Genomic DNA, 10,015 nt, shown 5'->3' on the forward strand with positions numbered 1-10,015 from the left:
CTAATCAATCTCTATAAAACACTTTCTGTTTTTTTGTGATCATTAATCAGCTACTTTCACAAATTCATTTTAGTCATTTAATCATTCATTTCTTCTTTTTCAGCTGTGCTTTGAAAATAGTATCTTTTGGGCTGACAAGTTTTAACAGCCTATTCCCAACTTGGAGACACTGCCAAGGGAAGTTATCTCATTTCATGAAAATACTAGACAGAGTTGCCTTTCCATAAATGACCTGAGCATTAATTTGTGAGTATAATTTGTCTTTTATATATATATACCATATTACTCCTATATACTTCTTTGGTTTAATTATCAGTGGTATTAATTTTTTCAAGTGAATAGTTGAGTGAAATTGGAGTTATCTCCCTTCACTGTCTGTAGGTCTTGGGTGAAGGGGCTGATTTAGAAGTCAGATGGTGTAAATTTAGAGGTGATTATTGTTATATGTTTTTATGAAAAAAAATTAAAAAAAAAAAAAAAAAAAAAAAAAAAAATAAAAAAAACAAAAAACAAACCCCCCCCCCCCAAAAAAAAAAAAAAAAGAAAAAAAAAAAGTTTGTAAATAAAAAAACCAGTTTGTAAATAAAAAAAAGACCATGTGTCAAGATGTCATAGTTATTTCAAATATTGCATATTTTCAGGATACCATGAAGATAGTGACAACCATAAGGACAGTGACACCCGAGAGCAGACATTCCTGGAAAGTGTGATTAGCAGAGCTTCATCAAAAATTAATGATGGGTGACCAGACTTGAAAACTCCATTTAACCTGGACAGTGGCAAACGTTAACATTGTCGTCTATGGGAAATCATTTGGTTCTGCGGTCTCTATAGGATGAAAACCGGATATGATGTTTTCTTCATTCAGGGTCACTGGACACCATTTGCCTGAACCCAATCTGCAAATTTTTGACTCGAAATTGAATGTTGAAGGTATTTTGCATGTACTTATACATATTTGAAGTTATTTTTTTTAATACAGAGGCCTTCCTGTCTTGGTAACAACAATGTAAATTTAGGAGATTTTGGTCAAATTGGTAGTGTTGTTTGGTATTGTAAGACATCCAGTACAGTCTTCTTTTTCAATCTTTAGTGTTTAAGACCGGTCATGAATAGATTATAGGTTCAAGCTGTAGGTCGGTGGTTTTTATTGGGGTACTCTGGGTTCCCACAAGTAATTGATACATCCTTTAATGACCATGAAAACCTAATCAATCTCTATAAAACACTTTCTGTTTTTTGTGATCATTAATCAGCTACTTTCACAAATTCATTTTAGTCATTTAATCATTCATTTCTTCTTTTTCAGCTGTGCTTTGAAAATAGTATCTTTTGGGCTGACAAGTTTTAACAGCCTATTCCCAACTTGGAGACACCGCCAAGGGAAGTTATCTCATTTCATGAAAACACTAGACAGAGTTGCCTTTCCATAAATGACCTGAGCATTAATTTGTGAGTATAATTTGTCTTTTATATATATATATTATATTACTCTTATATAATTCTTTGGTTTAATTATCAGTTGTATTAATTTTTTCAAGTGAATAGTTGAGTGAAATTGGAGTTATCTCCCTTCACTGTCTGTAGGTCTTGGGTGAAGGGGCTGATTTAGAAGTCAGATGGTGTAAATTTAGAGGTGATTATTGTAATGCTTTCACTGTTAGATCATGTAATTGACTACTTTACATCAATATGTGGGTGTAAGATAAGTTTTATTTTATTTTTCTCTGTGTTATATCAGATATACATGACATAATATGTTATAATCATTTCTTTATGATTTTGTTTTGTTACTAAGTTATATATCCATGGTATTGAGCCAGATCTGGAACATTGCTTTGCTTAAATATTCAGTTCTAGATGGTTTTTGATAGAAATTCCAAAAATGTTGTGTGGGGATCGAGAATATGAGTTATCTTCTCCTGATCTTAAAGTTTATTTCAGTTGTTCACATTTCCGTGTAGTACACTACCTATAATGAAGTTTAAGTATTTAAACTTAGTTTATATCAGTAATATCTATATCTAGGTAATTTCTATATCTACTACTCTTGTCGCCCCTAGGTCAAGGCTCTCATGTATATCGTGTACCCGGTATATCATGTGTGAAGATCAGCTCCGTTTATTTATAGCTCAGTAATCTGGTTGGTCAATTTTCCTTGACCAGTCACGTGACCTTAGGTTCCAGGCACAGTAGCAACTACGTCAAGACGGTCAACACATCGACCACCGCCATCCCCTCCTGAACCTCACTTTTGATATTTTGTAATTACCATTTATTGTTAATTTGTGATGATTGCCATGGTAATGCCGAAGATTATCTCAGTTTGGGCATCTCATTATTATGATTTTTCCCCAATCAATATAAATTTATAGTTTTTTCTATTCCTATTGTTTCAGAGAGTTCCACGGCCCTCGTCGTGGCAGTATGTGGCTACATATTGAGTAACTTTTACCCTCGTAGATGTTACAACTCTTTGAATCATGATTTATCATTTTGTTAAGTTTATAGTATATTATAGACGCATCCGCTCAGAGAGCTCCACAGCCCTCATTGTGGCAATATGTCTTTCGCATATTGAGTAACTTTTACTCTCGTAGATGTTACAACTCTTTGAGATGGATATAATTGATGGTTTCTAAGATTCACTGAATTTCACAGCCTTCGTTGTGACAGCACTTACCTGTACTTATTGTCAGACAGTACTGAGATGTTTACCTTCGTAGACTTTCAAATCATTAAGAGTTCTTAGATAACTCTATATATATATGGCTACTATATCATAGCCTCTTGACTCAATCACTAGTCACTTTTGAGCAGCTGAGATAATCTTCAAGCCAAATAGTTTTAGGTATGTGTAGTATTATTTTAAGTTTTTATGTATAATGCATGTGAATTACTTTTTGTGCTTATCATGTATGCTGTTTGTTTTTTGATTAATACAATGTATGACTTTATGAATTCTTGTCTGTTTTTTACTGGTATAAACTATAGTTATAAGTAAAAGTCAAAAGTCTAGGTTTAAATTTTATTTGGATACTTAAATTTTCATTTCAAAATTGTTACAATTCTCTACTGTGACAACTGGAAGAGTTGTGGTAAAATCGAGAATTCCTTTTACAAGAAAAATATTCATTCATTCAGGTCTGGAATTTTGGAAGAGGAAAGATAGGTTTAAGTGAAGTATTTGAGGGAATAAAAAGATATGCATTTTAACATTTTAATAGAACATTAACTATAAAAATAGACAATGCATTGGCTGATTATATAAGCTCACTTCACTTAACTTCTTCTTCATAACAGCTGGTCGGAACTTCTCAAAATTTTACTGGTAGCATCCTCATCGTTAAATAATTCATATTCATATGTTCTTGATAGCATCTTTATATGGTGAAGATTCAATGTTAAACAAATTATGGGGTCAATTTTTTCTTCTACATTTGTGTATTACATGTAGTTAAAAAAACAACAGATGAGCAATGCAGGCCCTTTGGGCCTCTTGTTTATTATATCATATGTTTTCAACCATACTAATGATATCCCTATTTTAACCCTAATAACAGCTCTAGCATCTGGAAGTTTTTGATCCATCAGGATAGCCACAACCATCGGGATATCATCAGGATAGTGACAACCATCTAGGTAGTTTGACTGTTGACCGGTAAGGAATATTTGTATGTGCTTAGCTTAGTTCTTATCATAGTCATAATCAATTGTTGAAATCATAAACACTGGCGAGCTGGACCCAGGTATTCTTTCAACAAAAATCTTTCTCGTCAGAAGGTGTGATTAGTTTAAGATTGTGGATCAGGTAACAAAACATTTGTTTCGTGCCTTATCAGTCAACAGTCAAAACTATTTCCCCCTCGGTGTTGGGACCAACCTCTGGGGGGAAAAAGAGTTTTGACTGTTGACTGATATACTGTATACTGTTTACTCGAAGATCGTTGTGTTGTTTGTAAATTTTGGCAAAATAAACAAAAATATTGTACATATCAGTTTAGTAAGTCCACAGGGTATATGTCATTATCTTTACTGGTCAGTAGTTATGTTATCTTACTGTCAGTAGTGTTAATAGCATGTACTTACAATGACATACCACATCATCTTTACTAGTCAGTAGTGTTAATAGCTTGTATTACTAAATGACATATAATACATTATCACTTTACTAGTCAGTAGTGTTAATAGCTTGTACTTGCAATGACATACACAACATCTTTACTAGTCAGTAGTGTTAATAGCTTGTACTTACAATGATATACACATCATCTTTACTAGTCAGTAGTGTTAATAGCTTGTACTTACAATGATATGCACAACATCTTTACTAGTCATATAGTGTTAATAGCTTGTACTTACAATGATATACACAACATCTTTACTAGTCAGTAGTGTTTATAACTTTACTAGCTTTACTGTACTATGATATACACATCATCTTTACTAGTCAGTAGTGTTAATAGCTTGTACTTACAATGACATACACATTATCTTTACTAGTCAGTAGTGTTAATAGCTTGTACTTACAATGACATAACAACCATTATCTTTACTAGTCAGTAGTGTTAATAGCTTGTACTTACAATGACATACACATCATCTTTACTAGTCAGTAGTGTTAATAGCTTGTACTTACAATGACATACACATTATCTTTACTAGTCAGTAGTGTTAATAGCTTGTACTTACAATGACATACACATCTCTACTAGTCTGACATACACATTATCTTTACTAGTCAGTAGTGTTAATAGCTTGTACTTACAATGACATACACATCATCTTTACTAGTCAGTAGTGTTAATAGCTTGTACTTACAATGACATACACATCATCTTTACTAGTCAGTAGTGTTAATAGCTTGTACTTACAATGACATACACATCATCTTTACTAGTCAGTAGTGTTAATAGCTTGTACTTACAATGACATACACATTATCTTTACTAGTCAGTAGTGTTAATAGCTTGTACTTACAATGACATACACATTATCTTTACTAGTCAGTAGTGTTAATAGCTTGTACTTACAATGATATACACATCATCTTTACTAGTCAGTTAAGTGTTAATAGCATGTACTAGGAATGCTAGTTTGACCAGTTTCTACTTTACAATGACATACACATCAAGTCCTTTTTAACCAAAATTGGCCTTAAACATCCTTGGGGAAGGGGAGAGGTGAGGCAATTGGTAACTTCTTTTAAAATGCTACTAGTAATAGAGTTCTACAGATGGTTCTCCGAAGGACCAAGCTGAGCTTATGTGATACCCTGGTGTCCAGTGTCCAGCCATCAACAATCAACTTTTTCAAACCACGTTCTGGTAGGAATTTAACAAATGACTATGGTTTGGGCCCTGTTTGGCCCCCAAATCTGTCAGTTTTGCAAAACTGTTATTTAGTACATGCATTTCAAATTGTTGTAAGGCCCATTGCCTTTCTGAAACAAAATTTTTTTTTTCCTAAACAACAATAACATCAGAAAATGTATATTGATGGCCTAAGATGAGGTTACAAAGCCAAAAAATGCAAGATTCCTTCCGTAATCTATGTTAACAGTGAAGATTCATTTTGCTGGTTTGGCGTCTGGGGCAGTGATAGGTAACTAACACTCTGTAATTAGGATGATGGCGGGAAACATATAGACGACGACCGAGTTATGAAAATAAACATTTCTATTTTAAAAGTTAAAAGCCGTTTCAGAAAAGTATAAGTGGGCCTTTATTTGCAATGAAAGTTTTCTGGTCTTGCAAGTTAAGCTGCCATGGTTACCATCCAAAATATACATAAATAAGGAAAATGGGGAAATTTTGATAATTTTTTGTTATTTTTTTTGGCTAAGAAACCATAAAGTGCATCCTTGAGCAAAATTAATATTTTTACTGCCCCTTCTCCTTATTGAGGCTTTAAATTTCAATATAAATAAAGACCTAGACTACACATAACTATACTTTCATCTTATTAAGCACCTTTTCACTTTTTCAACTTTTTAAACGCCCTGTTGGCTTATTGGGTCCAATACAGTACATCTGATTGAAGATCTTTTTAAGTAATATTAAGTTTATTTAAACATTCATTTAGTAAGAGGGTTAAATACGAAAGGGTGGTGCTAATGTTGCTGTGTAAATTTATCATTGTTTTATGGCTGTCGCTGCTGGTGGTTGAATTTATCAATATTGTCTGCTGCAAAGCACGTAATTTGTCACTGTGTTAATGTTTGTGTCTTAAGATGTCACTTTAAGTCATAAGGCCACATGCATTCTCTCAAGCAAAGATGACATTGCTGCTTCTTCTGTTAGACAGGGGACCCCTCCTACCTTTTGATGCCTCTTCTTGTGAAGTATGAAATTCTCTCATCGAATATATGTTGTGTTGCCATATTTGCATCTTATTTTCCACTTAGATTGGCCATTAGGTTTGACTTGTGACTAAAGCTTTGGTCACAGGTGCCGCAATGATAATCCAGGCGGGCTCGGTGATTGCAGTTCAATTTTCTGAAGAAAGGAAGTTCAAAAATAATCACATAGTCAATTTCATTGTTTTTGTCATCAACAGTGGCGTACCACTCCGAAAGCGTCCACATGAACTAGGGTGTACCGATTTAGGGTGAGATTACTGTTCTAGACGGAAAGAAAGAAAATGAGTAATCTGTCCCCGCAATTATCGGCAACCTTTCCGACTTATAGTTCATGTGGACACTTTAAGGGTAGTGCTGCACTGTAGGTGATAACTGCATTGAATTCATTGTGCGATTGCAGAAGAACATTCGTCCTTCAATAAAAATTGAACTGCCATCACAAAAAGCCAACCTCGATCATCATTGTCACAACGATAATTCAGTCCGGCTAATTAATGATTATTTCATTTAATTGAAGAATGGTTTTATGACAATCGCAGGCAATTTCACCGCTTTTGTCACTAACAGCGATGCTCTACTCCAAAAGGATAAACAAAAACTAGAGTGTACCGGTTTAGGGCGGGGTTGCTTTTCTAGACGGAAAGACAGAAAATAAGTAATCCGTCCCCGTAATTATCGGCAACCTTTCCGACTTATAGTTAACGTGGACACTTAAATGGGTAGTGCTGTGCTGTTGGGGACAACTGCATTGATTTGACTGTGCGATTGCAGTAAAACCTTTGTCTTTCAATCAGAAAATGGAACTGTCATCACAAAAAGCCCGCCTGGATTACCAATGGGGCACCTGTGACCAAAGTCCACAAATCAAAGCTGGTAAGTTGGCATGAGTCAGCTTCCAGTGCTAAATGAAGCAGAAAATTCATATGCAAAAGTTGCAACAACACATACTCGATAAGATAAGTATCAACTGAACAAGAAGATGGTTATCGGATGGCGAAGAAGACAAGCCTGTAGCAATAGAGAACACATGCAGACTCGAGGAAAGAAAAAATAGCCAACAAGAATCCTTTGATACCAAAATCAGGTAGGCCAGATCTTGCTAAGGAGAAGGAATGGGTTAGGAAATATGAAAAAAAACTCCAGCACATCTTTTGGTGACCTGTGAGGCTCTTGACTAAGTTTTAGTTTGGTGACACGTACTTGAAGGCAATCCAAATAAATATCTTTTTTTTTTCAAAAACCAGAACAGATGCTTGTGGTGATAAGCAGACTTCATTCACTAAAAACTGCCATGAAAAGTTGTATTTGAATTTTTAAATTAAACTGCAGTTCTTTCCGGAAAACACCTTTCGGGTAAACCAACAAAATGACTAAAGAATCATGATGATGTTAAAATATTTTCCATTTGCAATTAGGTCTTGAATATTGGAAAGAGGAAGGATAGGTTTGAGTGAAGTATTTAAAAAACAAACCTTTTGACAAGATAAACTATATGAATAAACAATGGATTGGCTGTTTTTATTGATTTTGAATTATAATTATTGTGATGGCTATGGACAATCATGATTGGAGAAAAATGCTAGATTTTGAGAATTTCAAGCGGCCAAATGGGCCAAAAGTTATGTAATGGCATTGCTATATTTAATAAGGCTGGTTAATTACCAGGAACCTATTAAAAAACCACCAGATGTGAGCTCTTTTGTTAATACGTCTGTAATGATAATGATTAAAATTATCAAAATTTTAATTAATTTGTTTTATTAGATAGAGACACCCATCAGGATAGAGACAATCATCAGGATAGAGACAATCATCAGGATAGAGACACCCATCAGGATAGAGACAACCATCAGGATAGCGACAACCAACAGGATAGCGACACCCATCAGGATAGACAGGATAGAGACAACCAATGGCTGAAGTTCCATGATAGTGACCACTAGTGACCTACAGAGCTCCATTCAGGTAATGATAAAAGTCTTTATTTCCAAAAAACTGAATATTATTATATTAAAGATGCTCCACCGCCGACAGAGCATAAATGATATTCATCATTTGAACAATAATTGGTGTTTAATCGTTATATATATATATATAATTAACACAAAAATAATATAAAATAATTTACTTCGCCTTTGGTGCATGCGCAATCAATACTTCATTCCATATAGGTTATAGTGGCACGGAATTTTTTCGGGATGCAATTAATTATTTTTTTAAATATTTTAACGTGAAGTAAAATTAGAAGCTCAAACTTTTCAATGGTGGTAATGGTCTAAAGTAAGTAACTTTTGGAAATGAAGAAAAATACTAAATCGTCTGCTCCTGTTTTTGATAGTGAAAAAATACCATTTGTCAGCGGTGGAGCATCTTTAACATCTCATTATTATAATGTTTATATAATAAACACATAATATGCAAAATTAAAATCATGAGAAAAGTGTTTTGCAAAATATTTTGCAATTTTATTCAACATGTTGTTTTAAGTACATCTTTTTTTTATATTACATTCAGTCAGATTGTAGTTTTAATGACAAATGACTATTCAAGTACTTGGTGAATAAATAACTTTGTTAGTAGTATGTACAATCACAATCTATTAGGTTAGTTATTGTAGACAGAGAACATATTGTAAATATTTATAACACAGACAATTCTAAAATCTTCTAAATCTTTCTTCTGGAATCATTTACTGGAAAGCTCACATGAAAAGTTATATTGTAAAATTAAACTGCAGTTTTCATATAGGGATCTGAATTTTCTCTTCACTTGGTAAAGGGAGAAAACTAGATTTATGTGAAATAAAGAGACTTAATGGTTTTCCAGAGGTGGTGTCAATGTTTGTGTTACTTCAGATCTATTTTTCATTTTCTACACCTACATCAATTAGAAACAACATTTCGTTCCTGTAGATATGTATTTGTATGCACACATTTAGCTTGAAACTATCCAAATTTGATTGGCCAATTTAAAAATTATTTTCTTGTAGCTTTTTAGTCAAATCCTTCCTATTTACCATTATTTTGAATTTTTATTAATACTTTGTCAAGTAAGGAACAAGAGATCCAGAGTATCTGTATCACTGCATTTCAAAGATTTTAGTTGTTTGGTTGGCTGATAAGATCAATATCCTTCCCACAGCCAGTATCATCTGTGGACAGCCTCTCGTGTAAATAATCATTTATATTACTGCAGATAAAATTCTGAATTCTTTTCTCAGCTTTTATTTTCCAATTTTGAACTACATGTATTAGTATTTTTCAATTAATTTTGAATTTCAGATTATAATAACGTTTGTTAATGTTATGTTTTAGCCTAGAAGAGCCAGTAGGATCATTTTTAGCTCTTGCATTAACCAGTATATTTTTGAAAACAATTCTTATAATGAAAACTTTCCAAAGTCCCCTCATAATCTATGTTATGCAAAATTTAAAGATAGCCATTGGAGTAAACAAACTATCTGATATGCTGTTTTCAGTGTAGTTTCTTTTCCAAATTCGCTTTATAGTATTCAATTGAAGAATATAGAAAAGTAAAGTTCTTTAATCCTTATACTAACTCTACAAGACATTGACGAAAAACCTCCCAACTGACAGGACACAAACGACTAGACAGGACTGACATGGGAGGCGCGTACGAACTGACCCCATCATT

General features: G+C 33.5%; 1 protein-coding gene across 1 annotated transcript in view; it reads left to right on the forward strand.

The window, feature by feature from the left end:
* The window catches only part of LOC138320532 (uncharacterized), a 28,818-nt gene that overhangs the window by 16,344 nt on the left and 2,459 nt on the right, over positions 1-10,015 (forward strand). Inside the window, exons 4-9 of the transcript XR_011208207.1 lie at positions 104-246; positions 642-933; positions 1,310-1,452; positions 3,564-3,661; positions 6,303-7,445; positions 8,126-8,326. The gene's annotated coding sequence lies outside the window, so the exon portion shown is untranslated. The remainder of the gene's footprint in view (positions 1-103; positions 247-641; positions 934-1,309; positions 1,453-3,563; positions 3,662-6,302; positions 7,446-8,125; positions 8,327-10,015) is intronic.

Source organism: Argopecten irradians, chromosome 4, assembly GCF_041381155.1.
Source record: "Argopecten irradians isolate NY chromosome 4, Ai_NY, whole genome shotgun sequence".
NCBI classification, from domain to species: Eukaryota; Metazoa; Mollusca; class Bivalvia; order Pectinida; family Pectinidae; genus Argopecten; species Argopecten irradians.